The sequence below is a fragment of the Taudactylus pleione genome, unplaced genomic scaffold (assembly GCF_031769625.1).
Source record: "Taudactylus pleione unplaced genomic scaffold, aTauple2 ptg000154l, whole genome shotgun sequence".
NCBI classification, from domain to species: domain Eukaryota; kingdom Metazoa; phylum Chordata; class Amphibia; order Anura; family Myobatrachidae; genus Taudactylus; species Taudactylus pleione.
The window spans coordinates 30,424,766-30,451,977 of record NW_028284556.1 but is presented as its reverse complement, the minus strand read 5'-3'; the positions used below and the strand labels follow the sequence as shown (position 1 = coordinate 30,451,977).

At 32.5% G+C, this 27,212-nt stretch overlaps 22 non-coding genes across 22 annotated transcripts; all 22 read left to right on the top strand.

Annotated features, from left to right (window-relative positions):
• Window positions 1–55: 55 nt before the first annotated feature.
• TRNAL-UAA (transfer RNA leucine (anticodon UAA)) lies at window positions 56–138 on the top strand. Its single transcript has one exon. It is a non-coding gene; the product is annotated as a tRNA-Leu (tRNA).
• A 1,381-nt stretch (window positions 139–1,519) lies between these two features.
• Window positions 1,520–1,602, top strand: TRNAL-UAA (transfer RNA leucine (anticodon UAA)). Its single transcript has one exon. It is a non-coding gene; the product is annotated as a tRNA-Leu (tRNA).
• A 3,046-nt stretch (window positions 1,603–4,648) lies between these two features.
• On the top strand, window positions 4,649–4,731 carry TRNAL-UAA (transfer RNA leucine (anticodon UAA)). The gene has a single exon. It is a non-coding gene; the product is annotated as a tRNA-Leu (tRNA).
• An 831-nt stretch (window positions 4,732–5,562) lies between these two features.
• TRNAL-UAA (transfer RNA leucine (anticodon UAA)) lies at window positions 5,563–5,645 on the top strand. Its single transcript has one exon. It is a non-coding gene; the product is annotated as a tRNA-Leu (tRNA).
• Window positions 5,646–7,026: 1,381 nt separating this feature from the next.
• Window positions 7,027–7,109, top strand: TRNAL-UAA (transfer RNA leucine (anticodon UAA)). Its single transcript has one exon. It is a non-coding gene; the product is annotated as a tRNA-Leu (tRNA).
• Window positions 7,110–10,155: 3,046 nt separating this feature from the next.
• On the top strand, window positions 10,156–10,238 carry TRNAL-UAA (transfer RNA leucine (anticodon UAA)). Its single transcript has one exon. It is a non-coding gene; the product is annotated as a tRNA-Leu (tRNA).
• Window positions 10,239–11,069: 831 nt separating this feature from the next.
• On the top strand, window positions 11,070–11,152 carry TRNAL-UAA (transfer RNA leucine (anticodon UAA)). The gene has a single exon. It is a non-coding gene; the product is annotated as a tRNA-Leu (tRNA).
• Window positions 11,153–12,533: 1,381 nt separating this feature from the next.
• TRNAL-UAA (transfer RNA leucine (anticodon UAA)) lies at window positions 12,534–12,616 on the top strand. The gene has a single exon. It is a non-coding gene; the product is annotated as a tRNA-Leu (tRNA).
• Window positions 12,617–13,997: 1,381 nt separating this feature from the next.
• On the top strand, window positions 13,998–14,080 carry TRNAL-UAA (transfer RNA leucine (anticodon UAA)). The gene has a single exon. It is a non-coding gene; the product is annotated as a tRNA-Leu (tRNA).
• Window positions 14,081–14,911: 831 nt separating this feature from the next.
• Window positions 14,912–14,994, top strand: TRNAL-UAA (transfer RNA leucine (anticodon UAA)). The gene has a single exon. It is a non-coding gene; the product is annotated as a tRNA-Leu (tRNA).
• Window positions 14,995–15,818: 824 nt separating this feature from the next.
• On the top strand, window positions 15,819–15,901 carry TRNAL-UAA (transfer RNA leucine (anticodon UAA)). The gene has a single exon. It is a non-coding gene; the product is annotated as a tRNA-Leu (tRNA).
• Window positions 15,902–16,722: 821 nt separating this feature from the next.
• On the top strand, window positions 16,723–16,805 carry TRNAL-UAA (transfer RNA leucine (anticodon UAA)). The gene has a single exon. It is a non-coding gene; the product is annotated as a tRNA-Leu (tRNA).
• An 831-nt stretch (window positions 16,806–17,636) lies between these two features.
• Window positions 17,637–17,719, top strand: TRNAL-UAA (transfer RNA leucine (anticodon UAA)). Its single transcript has one exon. It is a non-coding gene; the product is annotated as a tRNA-Leu (tRNA).
• An 831-nt stretch (window positions 17,720–18,550) lies between these two features.
• On the top strand, window positions 18,551–18,633 carry TRNAL-UAA (transfer RNA leucine (anticodon UAA)). The gene has a single exon. It is a non-coding gene; the product is annotated as a tRNA-Leu (tRNA).
• An 823-nt stretch (window positions 18,634–19,456) lies between these two features.
• Window positions 19,457–19,539, top strand: TRNAL-UAA (transfer RNA leucine (anticodon UAA)). Its single transcript has one exon. It is a non-coding gene; the product is annotated as a tRNA-Leu (tRNA).
• An 831-nt stretch (window positions 19,540–20,370) lies between these two features.
• Window positions 20,371–20,453, top strand: TRNAL-UAA (transfer RNA leucine (anticodon UAA)). Its single transcript has one exon. It is a non-coding gene; the product is annotated as a tRNA-Leu (tRNA).
• Window positions 20,454–21,276: 823 nt separating this feature from the next.
• Window positions 21,277–21,359, top strand: TRNAL-UAA (transfer RNA leucine (anticodon UAA)). Its single transcript has one exon. It is a non-coding gene; the product is annotated as a tRNA-Leu (tRNA).
• Window positions 21,360–22,190: 831 nt separating this feature from the next.
• Window positions 22,191–22,273, top strand: TRNAL-UAA (transfer RNA leucine (anticodon UAA)). Its single transcript has one exon. It is a non-coding gene; the product is annotated as a tRNA-Leu (tRNA).
• Window positions 22,274–23,096: 823 nt separating this feature from the next.
• TRNAL-UAA (transfer RNA leucine (anticodon UAA)) lies at window positions 23,097–23,179 on the top strand. Its single transcript has one exon. It is a non-coding gene; the product is annotated as a tRNA-Leu (tRNA).
• A 1,381-nt stretch (window positions 23,180–24,560) lies between these two features.
• TRNAL-UAA (transfer RNA leucine (anticodon UAA)) lies at window positions 24,561–24,643 on the top strand. Its single transcript has one exon. It is a non-coding gene; the product is annotated as a tRNA-Leu (tRNA).
• A 1,381-nt stretch (window positions 24,644–26,024) lies between these two features.
• Window positions 26,025–26,107, top strand: TRNAL-UAA (transfer RNA leucine (anticodon UAA)). Its single transcript has one exon. It is a non-coding gene; the product is annotated as a tRNA-Leu (tRNA).
• Window positions 26,108–26,938: 831 nt separating this feature from the next.
• Window positions 26,939–27,021, top strand: TRNAL-UAA (transfer RNA leucine (anticodon UAA)). Its single transcript has one exon. It is a non-coding gene; the product is annotated as a tRNA-Leu (tRNA).
• Window positions 27,022–27,212: the final 191 nt, after the last annotated feature.

Genomic DNA, 27,212 nt, shown 5'->3' with positions numbered 1-27,212 from the left:
AAAAAAAGATGAACATTTCAATAGTGCTTATCTTGATAAACTTCTTGGCTACCGCACCAGGATGGCTGAGTGGTTAAGGCGTTGGACTTAAGATCCAATGGATTTATATCCGCTTGGGTTCGAACCCCACTCCTGGTATGGTTTTTAATTTCAGCTTCCAAGATATGTACAATAAAGAATGTCATCAATTAGTGAAAAATAACTGACAGCAATACATCCTCTATAAAAACATGGTTATGTGAAAGGACAAAAAAAGAAGCTATTTCCATTAAAAAATCAAGAGCAATCGTTATAGTTGTACACTTTAAAAATGTTTAATACCTACAATTTCAGTAATTTAAAATTGACAATGCACATAGAAAAAAATATGAACATTTCAATAGTGCATATCATGATAAACGCTTTGGCTACTGCACCAGGATGGCCGAGTGGTTAAGGTGTTGGGCTTATTATCCAATGGATTTATATCTGCATGGATTCAAACCCCACTTCTGGTGTGGTTTTTAATTTCAGCTTCCAAAAAATGTACAATAAAGAATGTTATCAATTAGGGAAATTTAAAATTGACTGCATCTTTCAACAAAAACATGGTCGTGTGAAATTACAGAGAAAGTAACTATTTCTATTATAAAATCAAGAGCAATCGTTATAGCTGTACAGTTTAAAAAATGGTGAATACAATCAATTTCAGTAATTTAAAAATTGACAATCCACATAGAAAAAAACATGAACATTCCATCAGTACTTGTCATGAAAAACACTTTAACTACTGCAGCAGGAAGGTCATACCAAACATACTTTCAGAGATAAGAAGAAATATAGGTATTCTAATATACAAAAATCAGAGCTATGTAGTTATTTAGACTCAAAGCGGTATAATGATTAAAGACAAGTTAACAGAGCATGATGAAAAAAAGATGAACATTTCAATAGTGCTTATCTTGATAAACTCCTTGGCTACCGCACCAGGATGGCTGAGTGGTTAAGGTGTTGGGCTTATAATCCAATGGATTTATATCTGCATGGATTCAAACCCCCCTTCTGGTGTGGTTTTTAATTTCAGCTTCCAAAAAATGTACAATAAAGAATGTTATCAATTAGGGAAATTTAAAATTGACAGACGTATATCTTTCAACAAAAAAATGGTCGTGTGAAATAACAGAGAAAGTAACTATTTCTATTATAAAATCAAGAGCAATCGTTATACCTGTACAGTTTAAAAAATGGTGAATACAATCAATTTCAGTAATTTAAAAATTGACAATCCACATAGAAAAAAACATGAACATTCCATCAGTACTTGTCATGAAAAACACTTTAACTACTGCAGCAGGAAGGTCATACCAAACATACTTTCAGAGATAAGAAGAAATATAGGTATTCTAATATACAAAAATCAGAGCTATGTAGTTATTTAGACTCAAAGCTGTATAATGATTAAAGACAAGTTAACAGAGCATGATGAAAAAAAGATGAACATTTCAATAGTGTTTATCTTGATAAACTCTTTTGCTACCGCACCAGGATGGCCGAGTGGTTAAGGCGTTGGACTTAAGATCCAATGGATTTATATCTGCGTGGGTTCGAACCCCACTCCTGGTATGGTTTTTAATTTCAGCTTCCAAGATATGTACAATAAAGAATGTCATCAATTAGTGAAAAATAACTGACAGCAATACATCCTCGATAAAAACATGGTTATGTGAAAGGACAAAAAAAGAAGCTATTTCCATTAAAAAATCAAGAGCAATCGTTATAGTTGTACTCTTTAAAAATGTTTAATACCTACAATTTCAGTAATTTAAAATTGACAATGCACATAGAAAAAAATATGAACATTTCAATAGTGCATATCATGATAAACGCTTTGGCTACTGCACCAGGATGGCCGAGTGGTTAAGGTGTTGGGCTTATTATCCAATGGATTTATATCTGCATGGATTCAAACCCCACTTCTGGTGTGGTTTTTAATTTCAGCTTCCAAAAAATGTACAATAAAGAATGTTATCAATTAGGGAAATTTAAAATTGACTGCATCTTTCAACAAAAACATGGTCGTGTGAAATTACAGAGAAAGTAACTATTTCTATTATAAAATCAAGAGCAATCGTTATAGCTGTACAGTTTAAAAAATGGTGAATACAATCAATTTCAGTAATTTAAAAATTGACAATCCACATAGAAAAAAACATGAACATTCCATCAGTACTTGTCATGAAAAACACTTTAACTACTGCAGCAGGAAGGTCATACCAAACATACTTTCAGAGATAAGAAGAAATATAGGTATTCTAATATACAAAAATCAGAGCTATGTAGTTATTTAGACTCAAAGCGGTATAATGATTAAAGACAAGTTAACAGAGCATGATGAAAAAAAGATGAACATTTCAATAGTGCTTATCTTGATAAACTCCTTGGCTACCGCACCAGGATGGCCGAGTGGTTAAGGTGTTGGGCTTATAATCCAATGGATTTATATCTGCATGGATTCAAACCCCCCTTCTGGTGTGGTTTTTAATTTCAGCTTCCAAAAAATGTACAATAAAGAATGTTATCAATTAGGGAAATTTAAAATTGACAGCTGTATATCTATCAACAAAAACATGGTCGTGTGAAATTACAGAGAATGTAACTATTTCTATTGTAAAATCAAGAGCAATCGTTATAGCTGTACAGTTTAAAAAATGGTGAATACAATCAATTTCAGTAATTTAAAAATTGACAATCCACATTAAAAAAAACATGAACATTCCATCAGTACTTGTCATGAAAAACACTTTAACTACTGCAGCAGGAAGGTCATACCAAACATACTTTCAGAGATGAGAAGAAATATAGGTATTCTAATATACAAAAATCAGAGCTATGTAGTTATTTAGACTCAAAGCTGTATAATGATTAAAGACAAGTTAACAGAGCATGATGAAAAAAAGATGAACATTTCAATAGTGCTTATCTTGATCAACTCCTTGGATACCGCATCAGGATGGCCGAGTGGTTAAGGTGTTGGACTTAAGATCCAATGGATTTATATCTGCATGGATTCAAACCCCCCTTCTGGTGTGGTTTTTAATTTCAGCTTCCAAAAAATGTACAATAAAGAATGTTATCAATTAGGGAAATTTAAAATTGACAGCTGTATATCTATCAACAAAAACATGGTCGTGTGAAATTACAGAGAATGTAACTATTTCTATTGTAAAATCAAGAGCAATCGTTATAGCTGTACAGTTTAAAAAATGGTGAATACAATCAATTTCAGTAATTTAAAAATTGACAATCCACATTAAAAAAAACATGAACATTCCATCAGTACTTGTCATGAAAAACACTTTAACTACTGCAGCAGGAAGGTCATACCAAACATACTTTCAGAGATGAGAAGAAATATAGGTATTCTAATATACAAAAATCAGAGCTATGTAGTTATTTAGACTCAAAGCTGTATAATGATTAAAGACAAGTTAACAGAGCATGATGAAAAAAAGATGAACATTTCAATAGTGCTTATCTTGATCAACTCCTTGGATACCGCACCAGGATGGCCGAGTGGTTAAGGTGTTGGACTTAAGATCCAATGGATTTATATCTGCATGGATTCAAACCCCCCTTCTGGTGTGGTTTTTAATTTCAGCTTCCAAGATATGTACAATAAAGAATGTTATCAATTAGGGAAATTTAAAATTGACAGCTGTATATCTATCAACAAAAACATGGTCGTGTGAAATTACAGAGAATGTAACTATTTCTATTGTAAAATCAAGAGCAATCGTTATAGCTGTACAGTTTAAAAAATGGTGAATACAATCAATTTCAGTAATTTAAAAATTGACAATCCACATTAAAAAAAACATGAACATTCCATCAGTACTTGTCATGAAAAACACTTTAACTACTGCAGCAGGAAGGTCATACCAAACATACTTTCAGAGATGAGAAGAAATATAGGTATTCTAATATACAAAAATCAGAGCTATGTAGTTATTTAGACTCAAAGCTGTATAATGATTAAAGACAAGTTAACAGAGCATGATGAAAAAAAGATGAACATTTCAATAGTGCTTATCTTGATCAACTCCTTGGATACCGCATCAGGATGGCCGAGTGGTTAAGGTGTTGGACTTAAGATCCAATGGATTTATATCTGCATGGATTCAAACCCCCCTTCTGGTGTGGTTTTTAATTTCAGCTTCCAAAAAATGTATAATAAAGAATGTTATCAATTAGGGAAATTTAAAATTGACAGCTGTATATCTATCAACAAAAACATGGTCGTGTGAAATTACAGAGAATGTAACTATTTCTATTGTAAAATCAAGAGCAATCGTTATAGCTGTACAGTTTAAAAAATGGTGAATACAATCAATTTCAGTAATTTAAAAATTGACAATCCACATTAAAAAAAACATGAACATTCCATCAGTACTTGTCATGAAAAACACTTTAACTACTGCAGCAGGAAGGTCATACCAAACATACTTTCAGAGATGAGAAGAAATATAGGTATTCTAATATACAAAAATCAGAGCTATGTAGTTATTTAGACTCAAAGCTGTATAATGATTAAAGACAAGTTAACAGAGCATGATGAAAAAAAGATGAACATTTCAATAGTGCTTATCTTGATCAACTCCTTGGATACCGCACCAGGATGGCCGAGTGGTTAAGGCGTTGGACTTAAGATCCAATGGATTTATATCTGCGTGGGTTCGAACCCCACTCCTGGTATGGTTTTTAATTTCAGCTTCCAAGATATGTACAATAAAGTATGTCATCAATTAGGGAAAAATAACTGACAGCAATACATTCTCGATAAAAACATGGTTATGTGAAAGGACAGAAAAAGCAGCTATTTCCATTAAAAAATCAAGAGCAATCGTTATAGTTGTACACATTAAAAATGTTTAATACCTACAATTTCAGTAATTTAAAATTGACTATGCACATAGAAAAAAATATGAACATTTCAATAGTGCATACCATGGTAAACGCTTTGGCTACTGCACCAGGATGGCCGAGTGGTTAAGGTGTTGGGTTTATAATCCAATGGATTTATATCTGCATGGATTCAAACCCCCCTTCTGGTGTGGTTTTTAATTTCAGCTTCCAAAAAATGTACAATAAAGAATGTTATCAATTAGGGAAATTTAAAATTGACAGCCGTATATCTTTCAACAAAAACATGGTCGTGTGAAATTACAGAGAAAGTAACTATTTCTATTATAAAATCAAGAGCAATCGTTATAGCTGTACAGTTTAAAAAATGGTGAATACAATCAATTTCAGTAATTTAAAAATTGACAATCCACATAGAAAAAAACATGAACATTCCATCAGTACTTGTCATGAAAAACACTTTAACTACTGCAGCAGGAAGGTCATACCAAACATACTTTCAGAGATAAGAAGAAATATAGGTATTCTAATATACAAAAATCAGAGCTATGTAGTTATTTAGACTCAAAGCTGTATAATGATTAAAGACAAGTTAACAGAGCATGATGAAAAAAAGATGAACATTTCAATAGTGCTTATCTTGATAAACTCCTTGGCTACCGCACCAGGATGGCTGAGTGGTTAAGGCGTTGGACTTAAGATCCAATGGATTTATATCCGCGTGGGTTCGAACCCCACTCCTGGTATGGTTTTTAATTTCAGCTTCCAAGATATGTACAATAAAGAATGTCATCAATTAGTGAAAAATAACTGACAGCAATACATCCTCTATAAAAACATGGTTATGTGAAAGGACAAAAAAAGAAGCTATTTCCATTAAAAAATCAAGAGCAATCGTTATAGTTGTACACTTTAAAAATGTTTAATACCTACAATTTCAGTAATTTAAAATTGACAATGCACATAGAAAAAAATATGAACATTTCAATAGTGCATATCATGATAAACGCTTTGGCTACTGCACCAGGATGGCCGAGTGGTTAAGGTGTTGGGCTTATTATCCAATGGATTTATATCTGCATGGATTCAAACCCCACTTCTGGTGTGGTTTTTAATTTCAGCTTCCAAAAAATGTACAATAAAGAATGTTATCAATTAGGGAAATTTAAAATTGACTGCATCTTTCAACAAAAACATGGTCGTGTGAAATTACAGAGAAAGTAACTATTTCTATTATAAAATCAAGAGCAATCGTTATAGCTGTACAGTTTAAAAAATGGTGAATACAATCAATTTCAGTAATTTAAAAATTGACAATCCACATAGAAAAAAACATGAACATTCCATCAGTACTTGTCATGAAAAACACTTTAACTACTGCAGCAGGAAGGTCATACCAAACATACTTTCAGAGATAAGAAGAAATATAGGTATTCTAATATACAAAAATCAGAGCTATGTAGTTATTTAGACTCAAAGCGGTATAATGATTAAAGACAAGTTAACAGAGCATGATGAAAAAAAGATGAACATTTCAATAGTGCTTATCTTGATAAACTCCTTGGCTACCGCACCAGGATGGCCGAGTGGTTAAGGTGTTGGGCTTATAATCCAATGGATTTATATCTGCATGGATTCAGACCCCCCTTCTGGTGTGGTTTTTAATTTCAGCTTCCAAAAATTGTACAATAAAGAATGTTATCAATTAGGGAAATTTAAAATTGACAGACGTATATCTTTCAACAAAAACATGGTCGTGTGAAATAACAGAGAAAGTAACTATTTCTATTATAAAATCAAGAGCAATCGTTATAGCTGTACAGTTTAAAAAATGGTGAATACAATCAATTTCAGTAATTTAAAAATTGACAATCCACATAGAAAAAAACATGAACATTCCATCAGTACTTGTCATGAAAAACACTTTAACTACTGCAGCAGGAAGGTCATACCAAACATACTTTCAGAGATAAGAAGAAATATAGGTATTCTAATATACAAAAATCAGAGCTATGTAGTTATTTAGACTCAAAGCTGTATAATGATTAAAGACAAGTTAACAGAGCATGATGAAAAAAAGATGAACATTTCAATAGTGTTTATCTTGATAATCTCTTTTGCTACCGCACCAGGATGGCCGAGTGGTTAAGGCGTTGGACTTAAGATCCAATGGATTTATATCTGCGTGGGTTCGACCCCCACTCCTGGTATGGTTTTTAATTTCAGCTTCCAAGATATGTACAATAAAGAATGTCATCAATTAGTGAAAAATAACTGACAGCAATACATCCTCGATAAAAACATGGTTATGTGAAAGGACAAAAAAAGAAGCTATTTCCATTAAAAAATCAAGAGCAATCGTTATAGTTGTACTCTTTAAAAATGTTTAATACCTACAATTTCAGTAATTTAAAATTGACAATGCACATAGAAAAAAATATGAACATTTCAATAGTGCATATCATGATAAACGCTTTGGCTACTGCACCAGGATGGCCGAGTGGTTAAGGTGTTGGGCTTATTATCCAATGGATTTATATCTGCATGGATTCAAACCCCACTTCTGGTGTGGTTTTTAATTTCAGCTTCCAAAAAATGTACAATAAAGAATGTTATCAATTAGGGAAATTTAAAATTGACTGCATCTTTCAACAAAAACATGGTCGTGTGAAATTACAGAGAAAGTAACTATTTCTATTATAAAATCAAGAGCAATCGTTATAGCTGTACAGTTTAAAAAATGGTGAATACAATCAATTTCAGTAATTTAAAAATTGACAATCCACATAGAAAAAAACATGAACATTCCATCAGTACTTGTCATGAAAAACACTTTAACTACTGCAGCAGGAAGGTCATACCAAACATACTTTCAGAGATAAGAAGAAATATAGGTATTCTAATATACAAAAATCAGAGCTATGTAGTTATTTAGACTCAAAGCGGTATAATGATTAAAGACAAGTTAACAGAGCATGATGAAAAAAAGATGAACATTTCAATAGTGCTTATCTTGATAAACTCCTTGGCTACCGCACCAGGATGGCCGAGTGGTTAAGGTGTTGGGCTTATAATCCAATGGATTTATATCTGCATGGATTCAAACCCCCCTTCTGGTGTGGTTTTTAATTTCAGCTTCCAAAAAATGTACAATAAAGAATGTTATCAATTAGGGAAATTTAAAATTGACAGCTGTATATCTATCAACAAAAACATGGTCGTGTGAAATTACAGAGAATGTAACTATTTCTATTGTAAAATCAAGAGCAATCGTTATAGCTGTACAGTTTAAAAAATGGTGAATACAATCAATTTCAGTAATTTAAAAATTGACAATCCACATTAAAAAAAACATGAACATTCCATCAGTACTTGTCATGAAAAACACTTTAACTACTGCAGCAGGAAGGTCATACCAAACATACTTTCAGAGATGAGAAGAAATATAGGTATTCTAATATACAAAAATCAGAGCTATGTAGTTATTTAGACTCAAAGCTGTATAATGATTAAAGACAAGTTAACAGAGCATGATGAAAAAAAGATGAACATTTCAATAGTGCTTATCTTGATCAACTCCTTGGATACCGCATCAGGATGGCCGAGTGGTTAAGGTGTTGGACTTAAGATCCAATGGATTTATATCTGCATGGATTCAAACCCCCCTTCTGGTGTGGTTTTTAATTTCAGCTTCCAAAAAATGTACAATAAAGAATGTTATCAATTAGGGAAATTTAAAATTGACAGCTGTATATCTATCAACAAAAACATGGTCGTGTGAAATTACAGAGAATGTAACTATTTCTATTGTAAAATCAAGAGCAATCGTTATAGCTGTACAGTTTAAAAAATGGTGAATACAATCAATTTCAGTAATTTAAAAATTGACAATCCACATTAAAAAAAACATGAACATTCCATCAGTACTTGTCATGAAAAACACTTTAACTACTGCAGCAGGAAGGTCATACCAAACATACTTTCAGAGATGAGAAGAAATATAGGTATTCTAATATACAAAAATCAGAGCTATGTAGTTATTTAGACTCAAAGCTGTATAATGATTAAAGACAAGTTAACAGAGCATGATGAAAAAAAGATGAACATTTCAATAGTGCTTATCTTGATCAACTCCTTGGATACCGCACCAGGATGGCCGAGTGGTTAAGGTGTTGGACTTAAGATCCAATGGATTTATATCTGCATGGATTCAAACCCCCCTTCTGGTGTGGTTTTTAATTTCAGCTTCCAAAAAATGTACAATAAAGAATGTTATCAATTAGGGAAATTTAAAATTGACAGCTGTATATCTATCAACAAAAACATGGTCGTGTGAAATTACAGAGAATGTAACTATTTCTATTGTAAAATCAAGAGCAATCGTTATAGCTGTACAGTTTAAAAAATGGTGAATACAATCAATTTCAGTAATTTAAAAATTGACAATCCACATAAAAAAAAACATGAACATTCCATCAGTACTTGTCATGAAAAACACTTTAACTACTGCAGCAGGAAGGTCATACCAAACATACTTTCAGAGATGAGAAGAAATATAGGTATTCTAATATACAAAAATCAGAGCTATGTAGTTATTTAGACTCAAAGCTGTATAATGATTAAAGACAAGTTAACAGAGCATGATGAAAAAAAGATGAACATTTCAATAGTGCTTATCTTGATCAACTCCTTGGATACCGCATTAGGATGGCCGAGTGGTTAAGGTGTTGGACTTAAGATCCAATGGATTTATATCTGCATGGATTCAAACCCCCCTTCTGGTGTGGTTTTTAATTTCAGCTTCCAAAAAATGTACAATAAAGAATGTTATCAATTAGGGAAATTTAAAATTGACAGCTGTATATCTATCAACAAAAACATGGTCGTGTGAAATTACAGAGAATGTAACTATTTCTATTGTAAAATCAAGAGCAATCGTTATAGCTGTACAGTTTAAAAAATGGTGAATACAATCAATTTCAGTAATTTAAAAATTGACAATCCACATTAAAAAAAACATGAACATTCCATCAGTACTTGTCATGAAAAACACTTTAACTACTGCAGCAGGAAGGTCATACCAAACATACTTTCAGAGATGAGAAGAAATATAGGTATTCTAATATACAAAAATCAGAGCTATGTAGTTATTTAGACTCAAAGCTGTATAATGATTAAAGACAAGTTAACAGAGCATGATGAAAAAAAGATGAACATTTCAATAGTGCTTATCTTGATCAACTCCTTGGATACCGCACCAGGATGGCCGAGTGGTTAAGGCGTTGGACTTAAGATCCAATGGATTTATATCTGCGTGGGTTCGAACCCCACTCCTGGTATGGTTTTTAATTTCAGCTTCCAAGATATGTACAATAAAGTATGTCATCAATTAGGGAAAAATAACTGACAGCAATACATTCTCGATAAAAACATGGTTATGTGAAAGGACAGAAAAAGCAGCTATTTCCATTAAAAAATCAAGAGCAATCGTTATAGTTGTACACATTAAAAATGTTTAATACCTACAATTTCAGTAATTTAAAATTGACTATGCACATAGAAAAAAATATGAACATTTCAATAGTGCATACCATGGTAAACGCTTTGGCTACTGCACCAGGATGGCCAAGTGGTTAAGGTGTTGGGTTTATAATCCAATGGATTTATATCTGCATGGATTCAAACCCCCCTTCTGGTGTGGTTTTTAATTTCAGCTTCCAAAAAATGTACAATAAAGAATGTTATCAATTAGGGAAATTTAAAATTGACAGCCGTATATCTTTCAACAAAAACATGGTCGTGTGAAATTACAGAGAAAGTAACTATTTCTATTATAAAATCAAGAGCAATCGTTATAGCTGTACAGTTTAAAAAATGGTGAATACAATCAATTTCAGTAATTTAAAAATTGACAATCCACATAGAAAAAAACATGAACATTCCATCAGTACTTGTCATGAAAAACACTTTAACTACTGCAGCAGGAAGGTCATACCAAACATACTTTCAGAGATAAGAAGAAATATAGGTATTCTAATATACAAAAATCAGAGCTATGTAGTTATTTAGACTCAAAGCTGTATAATGATTAAAGACAAGTTAACAGAGCATGATGAAAAAAAGATGAACATTTCAATAGTGCTTATCTTGATAAACTCCTTGGCTACCGCACCAGGATGGCTGAGTGGTTAAGGCGTTGGACTTAAGATCCAATGGATTTATATCCGCGTGGGTTCGAACCCCACTCCTGGTATGGTTTTTAATTTCAGCTTCCAAGATATGTACAATAAAGAATGTCATCAATTAGTGAAAAATAACTGACAGCAATACATCCTCTATAAAAACATGGTTATGTGAAAGGACAAAAAAAGAAGCTATTTCCATTAAAAAATCAAGAGCAATCATTATAGTTGTACACTTTAAAAATGTTTAATACCTACAATTTCAGTAATTTAAAATTGACAATGCACATAGAAAAAAATATGAACATTTCAATAGTGCATATCATGATAAACGCTTTGGCTACTGCACCAGGATGGCCGAGTGGTTAAGGTGTTGGGCTTATTATCCAATGGATTTATATCTGCATGGATTCAAACCCCACTTCTGGTGTGGTTTTTAATTTCAGCTTCCAAAAAATGTACAATAAAGAATGTTATCAATTAGGGAAATTTAAAATTGACTGCATCTTTCAACAAAAACATGGTCGTGTGAAATTACAGAGAAAGTAACTATTTCTATTATAAAATCAAGAGCAATCGTTATAGCTGTACAGTTTAAAAAATGGTGAATACAAACAATTTCAGTAATTTAAAAATTGACAATCCACATAGAAAAAAACATGAACATTCCATCAGTACTTGTCATGAAAAACACTTTAACTACTGCAGCAGGAAGGTCATACCAAACATACTTTCAGAGATAAGAAGAAATATAGGTATTCTAATATACAAAAATCAGAGCTATGTAGTTATTTAGACTCAAAGCGGTATAATGATTAAAGACAAGTTAACAGAGCATGATGAAAAAAAGATGAACATTTCAATAGTGCTTATCTTGATAAACTCCTTGGCTACCGCACCAGGATGGCCGAGTGGTTAAGGTGTTGGGCTTATAATCCAATGGATTTATATCTGCATGGATTCAGACCCCCCTTCTGGTGTGGTTTTTAATTTCAGCTTCCAAAAATTGTACAATAAAGAATGTTATCAATTAGGGAAATTTAAAATTGACAGACGTATATCTTTCAACAAAAACATGGTCGTGTGAAATAACAGAGAAAGTAACTATTTCTATTATAAAATCAAGAGCAATCGTTATACCTGTACAGTTTAAAAAATGGTGAATACAATCAATTTCAGTAATTTAAAAATTGACAATCCACATAGAAAAAAACATGAACATTCCATCAGTACTTGTCATGAAAAACACTTTAACTACTGCAGCAGGAAGGTCATACCAAACATACTTTCAGAGATAAGAAGAAATATAGGTATTCTAATATACAAAAATCAGAGCTATGTAGTTATTTAGACTCAAAGCTGTATAATGATTAAAGACAAGTTAACAGAGCATGATGAAAAAAAGATGAACATTTCAATAGTGTTTATCTTGATAATCTCTTTTGCTACCGCACCAGGATGGCCGAGTGGTTAAGGCGTTGGACTTAAGATCCAATGGATTTATATCTGCGTGGGTTCGACCCCCACTCCTGGTATGGTTTTTAATTTCAGCTTCCAAGATATGTACAATAAAGAATGTCATCAATTAGTGAAAAATAACTGACAGCAATACATCCTCGATAAAAACATGGTTATGTGAAAGGACAAAAAAAGAAGCTATTTCCATTAAAAAATCAAGAGCAATCGTTATAGTTGTACTCTTTAAAAATGTTTAATACCTACAATTTCAGTAATTTAAAATTGACAATGCACATAGAAAAAAATATGAACATTTCAATAGTGCATATCATGATAAACGCTTTGGCTACTGCACCAGGATGGCCGAGTGGTTAAGGTGTTGGGCTTATTATCCAATGGATTTATATCTGCATGGATTCAAACCCCACTTCTGGTGTGGTTTTTAATTTCAGCTTCCAAAAAATGTACAATAAAGAATGTTATCAATTAGGGAAATTTAAAATTGACTGCATCTTTCAACAAAAACATGGTCGTGTGAAATTACAGAGAAAGTAACTATTTCTATTATAAAATCAAGAGCAATCGTTATAGCTGTACAGTTTAAAAAATGGTGAATACAATCAATTTCAGTAATTTAAAAATTGACAATCCACATAGAAAAAAACATGAACATTCCATCAGTACTTGTCATGAAAAACACTTTAACTACTGCAGCAGGAAGGTCATACCAAACATACTTTCAGAACTAAGAAGAAATATAGGTATTCTAATATACAAAAATCAGAGCTATGTAGTTATTTAGACTCAAAGCGGTATAATGATTAAAGACAAGTTAACAGAGCATGATGAAAAAAAGATGAACATTTCAATAGTGCTTATCTTGATAAACTCCTTGGCTACCGCACCAGGATGGCCGAGTGGTTAAGGTGTTGGGCTTATAATCCAATGGATTTATATCTGCATGGATTCAAACCCCCCTTCTGGTGTGGTTTTTAATTTCAGCTTCCAAAAAATGTACAATAAAGAATGTTATCAATTAGGGAAATTTAAAATTGACAGCTGTATATCTATCAACAAAAACATGGTCGTGTGAAATTACAGAGAATGTAACTATTTCTATTGTAAAATCAAGAGCAATCGTTATAGCTGTACAGTTTAAAAAATGGTGAATACAATCAATTTCAGTAATTTAAAAATTGACAATCCACATTAAAAAAAACATGAACATTCCATCAGTACTTGTCATGAAAAACACTTTAACTACCGCAGCAGGAAGGTCATACCAAACATACTTTCAGAGATGAGAAGAAATATAGGTATTCTAATATACAAAAATCAGAGCTATGTAGTTATTTAGACTCAAAGCTGTATAATGATTAAAGACAAGTTAACAGAGCATGTTGAAAAAAAGATGAACATTTCAATAGTGCTTATCTTGATCAACTCCTTGGCTACCGCACCAGGATGGCCGAGTGGTTAAGGTGTTGGACTTAAGATCCAATGGATTTATAGCCGCGTGGGTACGAACCCCACTCCTGGTATGGTTTTTAATTTCAGCTTCCAAGATATGTACAATAAAGAATGTCATCAATTAGGGAAAAATAACTGGCAGCAATACATCCTCGATAAAAACATGGTTATGTGAAAGGACAGAAAAAGCAGCTATTTCCATTAAAAAATCAAGAGCAATCGTTATAGTTGTACACATTAAAAATGTTTAATACGTACAATTTCAGTAATTTAAAAGTGACAATGCACATAGAAAAAAATATGAACATTTCAATAGTGCATACCATGATAAACGCTTTGGCTACTTGACTAGGATGGCCGAGTGGTTAAGGTGTTGGGCTTATAATCCAATGGATTTATATCTGCATGGATTCAAACCCCCATTCTGGTGTGGTTTTTAATTTCAGCTTCCAAAAAATGTACAATAAAGAATGTTATCAATTAGGGAAAATTAAAATTGACAGCCATATATCTTTCAACAAAAACATGGTCGTGTGAAATAACAGAGAAAGTAACTATTTCTATTATAAAATCAAGAGCAATCGTTATACCTGTACAGTTTAAAAAATGGTGAATACAATCAATTTCAGTAATTTAAAAATTGACAATCCACATAGAAAAAAACATGAACATTCCATCAGTACTTGTCATGAAAAACACTTTAACTACTGCAGCAGGAAGGTCATACCAAACATACTTTCAGAGATAAGAAGAAATATAGGTATTCTAATATACAAAAATCAGAGCTATGTAGTTATTTAGACTCAAAGCTGTATAATGATTAAAGACAAGTTAACAGAGCATGATGAAAAAAAGATGAACATTTCAATAGTGTTTATCTTGATAAACTCCTTGGCTACTGCACCAGGATGGCCGAGTGGTTAAGGCGTTGGACTTAAGATCCAATGGATTTATATCTGCGTGGGTTCGAACCCCACTCCTGGTATGGTTTTTAATTTCAGCTTCCAAGATATGTACAATAAAGAATGTCATCAATTAGGGAAAAATAACTGACAGCAATACATCCTCGATAAAAACATGGAAAGGACAGAAAAAGCAGCTGTTTCCATTAAAAAATCAAGAGCAATCGTTATAGTTGTACACATTAAAAATGTTTGATACCTACAATTTCAGTAATTTAAAATTGACAATGCACATAGAAAAAAATATGAACATTTCAATATTGCATACCATGATAAACGCTTTGGCTACTGCACCAGGATGGCCAAGTGGTTAAGGTGTTGGGCTTATAATCCAATGGATTTATATCTGCATGGATTCAAACCCCCCTTCTGGTGTGGTTTTTAATTTCAGCTTCCAAAAAATGTACAATAAAGAATGTTATCAATTAGGGAAATTTAAAATTGACAGCCGTATATCTTTCAACAAAAATATGGTCGTGTGAAATTACAGAGAAAATAACTATTTCTATTATAAAATCAAGAGCAATCATTATAGCTGTACACTTTAAAAAATGGTGAATACAAACAATTTCAGTACTTTAAAAATTGACAATCCACATAGAAAAAAACATGAACATTCCATCAGTACTTGTCATGAAAAAGACTTGAACTACTGCAGCAGGAAGGTCATACCAAACATACTTTCAGAGATAAGAAGAAATATAGGTATTCTAATATACAAAAATCAGAGCTATGTAGTTATTTAGACTCAAAGCTGTATAATGATTAAAGACAAGTTAACAGAGCATGATGAAAAAAAGATGAACATTTCAATAGTGTTTATCTTGATAAACTCCTTGGCTACTGCACCAGGATGGCCGAGTGGTTAAGGCGTTGGACTTAAGATCCAATGGATTTATATCTGCGTGGGTTCGAACCCCACTCCTGGTATGGTTTTTAATTTCAGCTTCCAAGATATGTACAATAAAGAATGTCATCAATTAGGGAAAAATAACTGACAGCAATACATCCTCGATAAAAACATGGAAAGGACAGAAAAAGCAGCTGTTTCCATTAAAAAATCAAGAGCAATCGTTATAGTTGTACACATTAAAAATGTTTGATACCTACAATTTCAGTAATTTAAAATTGACAATGCACATAGAAAAAAATATGAACATTTCAATATTGCATACCATGATAAACGCTTTGGCTACTGCACCAGGATGGCCGAGTGGTTAAGGTGTTGGGCTTATAATCCAATGGATTTATATCTGCATGGATTCAAACCCCCCTTCTGGTGTGGTTTTTAATTTCAGCTTCCAAAAAATGTACAATAAAGAATATCAATTAGGGAAATTTAAAATTGACAGCCGTATATCTTTCAACAAAAACATGGTCAAGTGAAATAACAGAGAAAGTAACTATTTCTATTATAAAATCAAGAGCAATCGTTATAGCTGTACACTTTAAAAAATGGTGAATATAATCAATTTCAGTAATTTAAAAATTGACAATCCACATAGAAAAAAACATGAACATTCCATCAGTACTTGTCATGAAAAACACTTTAACTACTGCAGCAGGAAGGTCATACCAAACATACTTTCAGAGATAAGAAGAAATATAGGTATTCTAATATACAAAAATCAGAGCTATGTAGTTATTTAGACTCAAAGCTGTATAATGATTAAAGACAAGTTAACAGAGCATGATGAAAAAAAGATGAACATTTCAATAGTGCTTATCTTGAAAAACTCCTTGGCTACCGCACCAGGATGGCCGAGTGGTTAAGGCGTTGGACTTAAGATCCAATGGATTTATATCTGCGTGGGTTCGAACCCAACTCCTGGTATGGTTTTTAATTTCAGCTTCCAAGATATGTACAATAAAGAATGTCATCAATTAGGGAAAAATAACTGACAGCAATACATCCTCGATAAAAACATGGTTATGTGAAAGGACAGAAAAAGCAGCTATTTCCATTAAAAACTCAAGAGCAATCATTATAGTTGTACACATTAAAAATGTTTAATACCTACAATTTTAGTAATTTAAAATTGACAATGCACATAGAAAAAAATATGAACATTTCAATAGTGCATACCATGATAAACTCCATGGCTACTGCACCAGGATGGCCGAGTGGTTAAGGTGTTGGGCTTATAATCCAATGGATTTATATCTGCATGGATTCAAACCCCCCTTCTGGTGTGGTTTTTAATTTCAGCTTCCAAAAAATGTACAATAAAGAATGTTATCAATTAGGGAAATTTAAAATTGACAGCCGTATATCTTTCAACAAAAACATGGTCGTGTGAAATAACAGAGAAAGTAACTATTTCTATTATAAAATCAAGAGCAATCGTTATAGCTGTACACTTTAAAAAATGGTGAATACAATCAATTTCAGTAATTTAAAAATTGACAATCCACATAGAAAAAAACATGAACATTCCATCAGTACTTGTCATGAAAAACACTTTAACTACTGCAGCAGGAAGGTCATACCAAACATACTTTCAGAGATAAGAAGAAATATAGGTATTCTAATATACAAAAATCAGAGCTATGTAGTTATTTAGACTCAAAGCTGTATAATGATTAAAGACAAGTTAACAGAGCATGATGAAAAAAAGATGAACATTTCAATAGTGCTTATCTTGATAAAGTCCTTGGCTACCGCACCAGGATGGCCGAGTGGTTAAGGCGTTGGACTTAAGATCCAATGGATTTATATCTGCGTGGGTTCGAACCCCACTCCTGGTATGGTTTTTAATTTCAGCTTCCAAGATATGTACAATAAAGAATGTCATCAATTGGGGAAAAATAACTGACAGCAATACATCCTCGATAAAAACATAGTTATGTGAAAGGACAGAAAAAGCAGCTATTTCCATTAAAAAATCAAGAGCAATCGTTATAGTTGTACACATTAAAAATGTTTGATACCTACAATTTCAGTAATTTAAAATTGACAATGCACATAGAAAAAAATATGAACATTTCAATAGTGCATACCATGATAAACGCTTTGGCTACTGCACCAGGATGGCCGAGTGGTTAAGATGTTGGGCTTATAATCCAATGGATTTATATCTGCATGGATTCAAACCCCCCTTCTGGTGTGGTTTTTAATTTCAGCTTCCAAAAAATGTACAATAAAGAATGTTATCAATTAGGGAAATTTAAAATTGACAGCCGTATATCTTTCAACAAAAACATGGTCGTGTGAAATTACAGAGAAAGTAACTATTTCTATTATAAAATCAAGAGCAATCGTTATAGCTGTACAGTTTAAAAAATGGTGAATACAATCAATTTCAGTAATTTAAAAATTGACAATCCACATAGAAAAAAACATGAACATTCCATCAGTACTTGTCATGAAAAACACTTTAACTACTGCAGCAGGAATGTCATACCAAACATACTTTCAGAGATGAGAAGAAATATAGGTATTCTAATATACAAAAATCAGAGCTATGTAGTTATTTAGACTCAAAGCTGTATAATGATTAAAGACAAGTTAACAGAGCATGTTGAAAAAAAGATGAACATTTCAATAGTGCTTATCTTGATAAACTCCTTGGCTACCGCACCAGGATGGCCGAGTGGTTAAGGTGTTGGACTTAAGATCCAATGGATTTATATCCGCGTGGGTTCGAACCTCACTCCTGGTATGGTTTTTAATTTCAGCTTCCAAGATATGTACAATAAAGAATGTCATCAATTAGTGAAAAATAACTGACAGCAATACATCCTCCGTGTTTATGTGAAAGGACAGAAAAAGCAGCTATTTCCATTAAAAAATCAAGAGCAATCGTTATAGTTGTACACATTAAAAATGTTTAATACCTACAATTTTAGTAATTTAAAATTGACAATGCACATAGAAAAAAATATAAACATTTCAATAGTGCATACCATGATAAACTCCATGGCTACTGCACCAGGATGGCCGAGTGGTTAAGGTGTTGGGCTTATAATCCAATGGATTTATATCTGCATGGATTCAAACCCCCCTTCTGGTGTGGTTTTTAATTTCAGCTTCCAAAAAATGTACAATAAAGAATGTTATCAATTAGGGAAATTTAAAATTGACAGCCGTATATCTTTCAACAAAAATATGGTCGTGTGAAATTACAGAGAAAGTAACTATTTCTATTATAAAATCAAGAGCAATCATTATAGCTGTACACTTTAAAAAATGGTGAATACAAACAATTTCAGTACTTTAAAAATTGACAATCCACATAGAAAAAAACATGAACATTCCATCAGTACTTGTCATGAAAAACACTTGAACTACTGCAGCAGGAAGGTCATACCAAACATACTTTCAGAGATAAGAAGAAATATAGGTATTCTAATATACAAAAATCAGAGCTATGTAGTTATTTAGACTCAAAGCTGTATAATGATTAAAGACAAGTTAACAGAGCATGATGAAAAAAAGATGAACATTTCAATAGTGTTTATCTTGATAAACTCCTTGGCTACCGCACCAGGATGGCCGAGTGGTTAAGGCGTTGGACTTAAGATCCAATGGATTTATATCTGCGTGGGTTCGAACCCCACTCCTGGTATGGTTTTTAATTTCAGCTTCCAAGATATGTACAATAAAGAATGTCATCAATTAGGGAAAAATAACTGACAGCAATACATCCTCGATAAAAACATGGTTATGTGAAAGGACAGAAAAAGCAGCTATTTCCATTAAAAAATCAAGAGCAATCGTTATAGTTGTACACATTAAAAATGTTTGATACCTACAATTTCAGTCATTTAAAATTGACAATGCACATAGAAAAAAATATGAACATTTCAATAGTGCATACCATGATAAACGCTTTGGCTACTGCACCAGGATGGCCGAGTGGTTAAAATGTTGGGCTTATAATCTAATGGATTTATATCTGCATGGATTCAAACCCCCCTTCTGGTGTGGTTTTTAATTTCAGCTTCCAAAAAATGTACAATAAAGAATGTTATCAATTAGGGAAATTTAAAATTGACAGCCGTATATCTTTCAACAAAAACATGGTCGTGTGAAATTACAGAGAAAGTAACTATTTCTATTATAAAATCAAGAGCAATCGTTATAGCTGTACAGTTTAAAAAATGGTGAATACAATCAATTTCAGTAATTTAAAAATTGACAATCCACATAGAAAAAAACATGAACATTCCATCAGTACTTGTCATGAAAAACACTTTAACTACTGCAGGAGGAATGTCATACCAAACATACTTTCAGAGATGAGAAGAAATATAGGTATTCTAATATACAAAAATCAGAGCTATGTAGTTATTTAGACTCAAAGCTGTATAATGATTAAAGACAAGTTAACAGAGCATGTTGAAAAAAAGATGAACATTTCAATAGTGCTTATCTTGATAAACTCCTTGGCTACCGCACCAGGATGGCCGAGTGGTTAAGGTGTTGCACTTAAGATCCAATGGATTTATATCCGCGTGGGTTCGAACCTCACTCCTGGTATGGTTTTTAATTTCAGCTTCCAAGATATGTACAATAAAGAATGTCATCAATTAGTGAAAAATAACTGACAGCAATACATCCTCGGTGTTTATGTGAAAGGACAGAAAAAGCAGCTATTTCCATTAAAAAATCAAGAGCAATCGTTATAGTTGTACACATTAAAAATGTTTAATACCTACAATTTCAGTAATTTAAAATTGACAATGCACATAGAAAAAAATATGAACATTTCAATAGTGCATATCATGATAAACGCTTTGGCTACTTGCCTAGGATGGCCGAGTGGTTAAGGTTTTGGGCTTATAATCCAATGGATTTATATCTGCATGGATTCAAACCCCCCTTCTGGTGTGGTTTTTAATTTCAGCTTCCAAAAAATGTACAATAAAGAATGTTATCAATTAGGGAAATTTAAAATTGACAGCCGTATATCTTTCAACAAAAACATGGTCGTGTGAAATAACAGAGAAAGTAACTATTTCTATTATAAAATCAAGAGCAATCGTTATAGCTGTACACTTTAAAAAATGGTGAATACAATCAATTTCAGTAATTTAAAAATTGACAATCCACATAGAAAAAAACATGAACATTCCATCAGTACTTGTCATGAAAAACACTTTAACTACTGCAGCAGGAAGGTCATACCAAACATACTTTCAGAGATAAGAAGAAATATAGGTATTCTAATATACAAAAATCAGAGCTATGAGGTTATTTAGACTCAAAGCTGTATAATGATTAAAGACAAGTTAACAGAGCATGATGAAAAAAAGATGAACATTTCAATAGTGCTTATCTTGATAAAATCCTTGGCTACCGCACCAGGATGGCCGAGTGGTTAAGGCGTTGGACTTAAGATCCAATGGATTTATATCTGCGTGGGTTCGAACCCCACTCCTGGTATGGTTTTTAATTTCAGCTTCCAAGATATGTACAATAAAGAATGTCATCAATTGGGGAAAAATAACTGACAGCAATACATCCTCGATAAAAACATAGTTATGTGAAAGGACAGAAAAAGCAGCTATTTCCATTAAAAAATCAAGAGCAATCGTTATAGTTGTACACATTAAAAATGTTTGATACCTACAATTTCAGTAATTTAAAATTGACAATGCACATAGAAAAAAATATGAACATTTCAATAGTGCATACCATGATAAACGCTTTGGCTACTGCACCAGGATGGCCGAGTGGTTAAGATGTTGGGCTTATAATCCAATGGATTTATATCTGCATGGATTCAAACCCCCCTTCTGGTGTGGTTTTTAATTTCAGCTTCCAAAAAATGTACAATAAAGAATGTTATCAATTAGGGAAATTTAAAATTGACAGCCGTATATCTTTCAACAAAAACATGGTCGTGTGAAATTACAGAGAAAGTAACTATTTCTATTATAAAATCAAGAGCAATCGTTATAGCTGTACAGTTTAAAAAATGGTGAATACAATCAATTTCAGTAATTTAAAAATTGACAATCCACATAGAAAAAAACATGAACATTCCATCAGTACTTGTCATGAAAAACACTTTAACTACTGCAGCAGGAATGTCATACCAAACATACTTTCAGAGATGAGAAGAAATATAGGTATTCTAATATACAAAAATCAGAGCTATGTAGTTATTTAGACTCAAAGCTGTATAATGATTAAAGACAAGTTAACAGAGCATGTTGAAAAAAAGATGAACATTTCAATAGTGCTTATCTTGATAAACTCCTTGGCTACCGCACCAGGATGGCCGAGTGGTTAAGGTGTTGGACTTAAGATCCAATGGATTTATATCCGCGTGGGTTCGAACCTCACTCCTGGTATGGTTTTTAATTTCAGCTTCCAAGATATGTACAATAAAGAATGTCATCAATTAGTGAAAAATAACTGACAGCAATACATCCTCCGTGTTTATGTGAAAGGACAGAAAAAGCAGCTATTTCCATTAAAAAATCAAGAGCAATCGTTATAGTTGTACACATTAAAAATGTTTAATACCTACAATTTTAGTAATTTAAAATTGACAATGCACATAGAAAAAAATATAAACATTTCAATAGTGCATACCATGATAAACTCCATGGCTACTGCACCAGGATGGCCGAGTGGTTAAGGTGTTGGGCTTATAATCCAATGGATTTATATCTGCATGGATTCAAACCCCCCTTCTGGTGTGGTTTTTAATTTCAGCTTCCAAAAAATGTACAATAAAGAATGTTATCAATTAGGGAAATTTAAAATTGACAGCCGTATATCTTTCAACAAAAATATGGTCGTGTGAAATTACAGAGAAAGTAACTATTTCTATTATAAAATCAAGAGCAATCATTATAGCTGTACACTTTAAAAAATGGTGAATACAAACAATTTCAGTACTTTAAAAATTGACAATCCACATAGAAAAAAACATGAACATTCCATCAGTACTTGTCATGAAAAACACTTGAACTACTGCAGCAGGAAGGTCATACCAAACATACTTTCAGAGATAAGAAGAAATATAGGTATTCTAATATACAAAAATCAGAGCTATGTAGTTATTTAGACTCAAAGCTGTATAATGATTAAAGACAAGTTAACAGAGCATGATGAAAAAAAGATGAACATTTCAATAGTGCTTATCTTGATAAACTCCTTGGCTACCGCACCAGGATGGCTGAGTGGTTAAGGCGTTGGACTTAAGATCCAATGGATTTATATCCGCGTGGGTTCGAACCCCACTCCTGGTATGGTTTTTAATTTCAGCTTCCAAGATATGTACAATAAAGAATGTCATCAATTAGTGAAAAATAACTGACAGCAATACATCCTCTATAAAAACATGGTTATGTGAAAGGACAAAAAAAGAAGCTATTTCCATTAAAAAATCAAGAGCAATCGTTATAGTTGTACACTTTAAAAATGTTTAATACCTACAATTTCAGTAATTTAAAATTGACAATGCACATAGAAAAAAATATGAACATTTCAATAGTGCATATCATGATAAACGCTTTGGCTACTGCACCAGGATGGCCGAGTGGTTAAGGTGTTGGGCTTATTATCCAATGGATTTATATCTGCATGGATTCAAACCCCACTTCTGGTGTGGTTTTTAATTTCAGCTTCCAAAAAATGTACAATAAAGAATGTTATCAATTAGGGAAATTTAAAATTGACTGCATCTTTCAACAAAAACATGGTCGTGTGAAATTACAGAGAAAGTAACTATTTCTATTATAAAATCAAGAGCAATCGTTATAGCTGTACAGTTTAAAAAATGGTGAATACAAACAATTTCAGTAATTTAAAAATTGACAATCCACATAGAAAAAAACATGAACATTCCATCAGTACTTGTCATGAAAAACACTTTAACTACTGCAGCAGGAAGGTCATACCAAACATACTTTCAGAGATAAGAAGAAATATAGGTATTCTAATATACAAAAATCAGAGCTATGTAGTTATTTAGACTCAAAGCGGTATAATGATTAAAGACAAGTTAACAGAGCATGATGAAAAAAAGATGAACATTTCAATAGTGCTTATCTTGATAAACTCCTTGGCTACCGCACCAGGATGGCCGAGTGGTTAAGGTGTTGGGCTTATAATCCAATGGATTTATATCTGCATGGATTCAGACCCCCCTTCTGGTGTGGTTTTTAATTTCAGCTTCCAAAAATTGTACAATAAAGAATGTTATCAATTAGGGAAATTTAAAATTGACAGACGTATATCTTTCAACAAAAACATGGTCGTGTGAAATAACAGAGAAAGTAACTATTTCTATTATAAAATCAAGAGCAATCGTTATACCTGTACAGTTTAAAAAATGGTGAATACAATCAATTTCAGTAATTTAAAAATTGACAATCCACATAGAAAAAAACATGAACATTCCATCAGTACTTGTCATGAAAAACACTTTAACTACTGCAGCAGGAAGGTCATACCAAACATACTTTCAGAGATAAGAAAAAATATAGGTATTCTAATATACAAAAATCAGAGCTATGTAGTTATTTAGACTCAAAGCTGTATAATGATTAAAGACAAGTTAACAGAGCATGATGAAAAAAAGATGAACATTTCAATAGTGTTTATCTTGATAATCTCTTTTGCTACCGCACCAGGATGGCCGAGTGGTTAAGGCGTTGGACTTAAGATCCAATGGATTTATATCTGCGTGGGTTCGACCCCCACTCCTGGTATGGTTTTTAATTTCAGCTTCCAAGATATGTACAATAAAGAATGTCATCAATTAGTGAAAAATAACTGACAGCAATACATCCTCGATAAAAACATGGTTATGTGAAAGGACAAAAAAAGAAGCTATTTCCATTAAAAAATCAAGAGCAATCGTTATAGTTGTACTCTTTAAAAATGTTTAATACCTACAATTTCAGTAATTTAAAATTGACAATGCACATAGAAAAAAATATGAACATTTCAATAGTGCATATCATGATAAACGCTTTGGCTACTGCACCAGGATGGCCGAGTGGTTAAGGTGTTGGGCTTATTATCCAATGGATTTATATCTGCATGGATTCAAACCCCACTTCTGGTGTGGTTTTTAATTTCAGCTTCCAAAAAATGTACAATAAAGAATGTTATCAATTAGGGAAATTTAAAATTGACTGCATCTTTCAACAAAAACATGGTCGTGTGAAATTACAGAGAAAGTAACTATTTCTATTATAAAATCAAGAGCAATCGTTATAGCTGTACAGTTTAAAAAATGGTGAATACAATCAATTTCAGTAATTTAAAAATTGACAATCCACATAGAAAAAAACATGAACATTCCATCAGTACTTGTCATGAAAAACACTTTAACTACTGCAGCAGGAAGGTCATACCAAACATACTTTCAGAGATAAGAAGAAATATAGGTATTCTAATATACAAAAATCAGAGCTATGTAGTTATTTAGACTCAAAGCGGTATAATGATTAAAGACAAGTTAACAGAGCATGATGAAAAAAAGATGAACATTTCAATAGTGCTTATCTTGATAAACTCCATGGCTACCGCACCAGGATGGCCGAGTGGTTAAGGTGTTGGGCTTATAATCCAATGGATTTATATCTGCATGGATTCAAACCCCCCTTCTGGTGTGGTTTTTAATTTCAGCTTCCAAAAAATGTACAATAAAGAATGTTATCAATTAGGGAAATTTAAAATTGACAGCTGTATATCTATCAACAAAAACATGGTCGTGTGAAATTACAGAGAATGTAACTATTTCTATTGTAAAATCAAGAGCAATCGTTATAGCTGTACAGTTTAAAAAATGGTGAATACAATCAATTTCAGTAATTTAAAAATTGACAATCCACATTAAAAAAAACATGAACATTCCATCAGTACTTGTCATGAAAAACACTTTAACTACCGCAGCAGGAAGGTCATACCAAACATACTTTCAGAGATGAGAAGAAATATAGGTATTCTAATATACAAAAATCAGAGCTATGTAGTTATTTAGACTCAAAGCTGTATAATGATTAAAGACAAGTTAACAGAGCATGTTGAAAAAAAGATGAACATTTCAATAGTGCTTATCTTGATCAACTCCTTGGCTACCGCACCAGGATGGCCGAGTGGTTAAGGTGTTGGACTTAAGATCCAATGGATTTATAGCCGCGTGGGTACGAACCCCACTCCTGGTATGGTTTTTAATTTCAGCTTCCAAGATATGTACAATAAAGAATGTCATCAATTAGGGAAAAATAACTGGCAGCAATACATCCTCGATAAAAACATGGTTATGTGAAAGGACAGAAAAAGCAGCTATTTCCATTAAAAAATCAAGAGCAATCGTTATAGTTGTACACATTAAAAATGTTTAATACGTACAATTTCAGTAATTTAAAAGTGACAATGCACATAGAAAAAAATATGAACATTTCAATAGTGCATACCATGATAAACGCTTTGGCTACTTGACTAGGATGGCCGAGTGGTTAAGGTGTTGGGCTTATAATCCAATGGATTTATATCTGCATGGATTCAAACCCCCATTCTGGTGTGGTTTTTAATTTCAGCTTCCAAAAAATGTACAATAAAGAATGTTATCAATTAGGGAAAATTAAAATTGACAGCCATATATCTTTCAACAAAAACATGGTCGTGTGAAATAACAGAGAAAGTAACTATTTCTATTATAAAATCAAGAGCAATCGTTATACCTGTACAGTTTAAAAAATGGTGAATACAATCAATTTCAGTAATTTAAAAATTGACAATCCACATAGAAAAAAACATGAACATTCCATCAGTACTTGTCATGAAAAACACTTTAACTACTGCAGCAGGAAGGTCATACCAAACATACTTTCAGAGATAAGAAGAAATATAGGTATTCTAATATACAAAAATCAGAGCTATGTAGTTATTTAGACTCAAAGCTGTATAATGATTAAAGACAAGTTAACAGAGCATGATGAAAAAAAGATGAACATTTCAATAGTGTTTATCTTGATAAACTCCTTGGCTACTGCACCAGGATGGCCGAGTGGTTAAGGCGTTGGACTTAAGATCCAATGGATTTATATCTGCGTGGGTTCGAACCCCACTCCTGGTATGGTTTTTAATTTCAGCTTCCAAGATATGTACAATAAAGAATGTCATCAATTAGGGAAAAATAACTGACAGCAATACATCCTCGATAAAAACATGGAAAGGACAGAAAAAGCAGCTGTTTCCATTAAAAAATCAAGAGCAATCGTTATAGTTGTACACATTAAAAATGTTTGATACCTACAATTTCAGTAA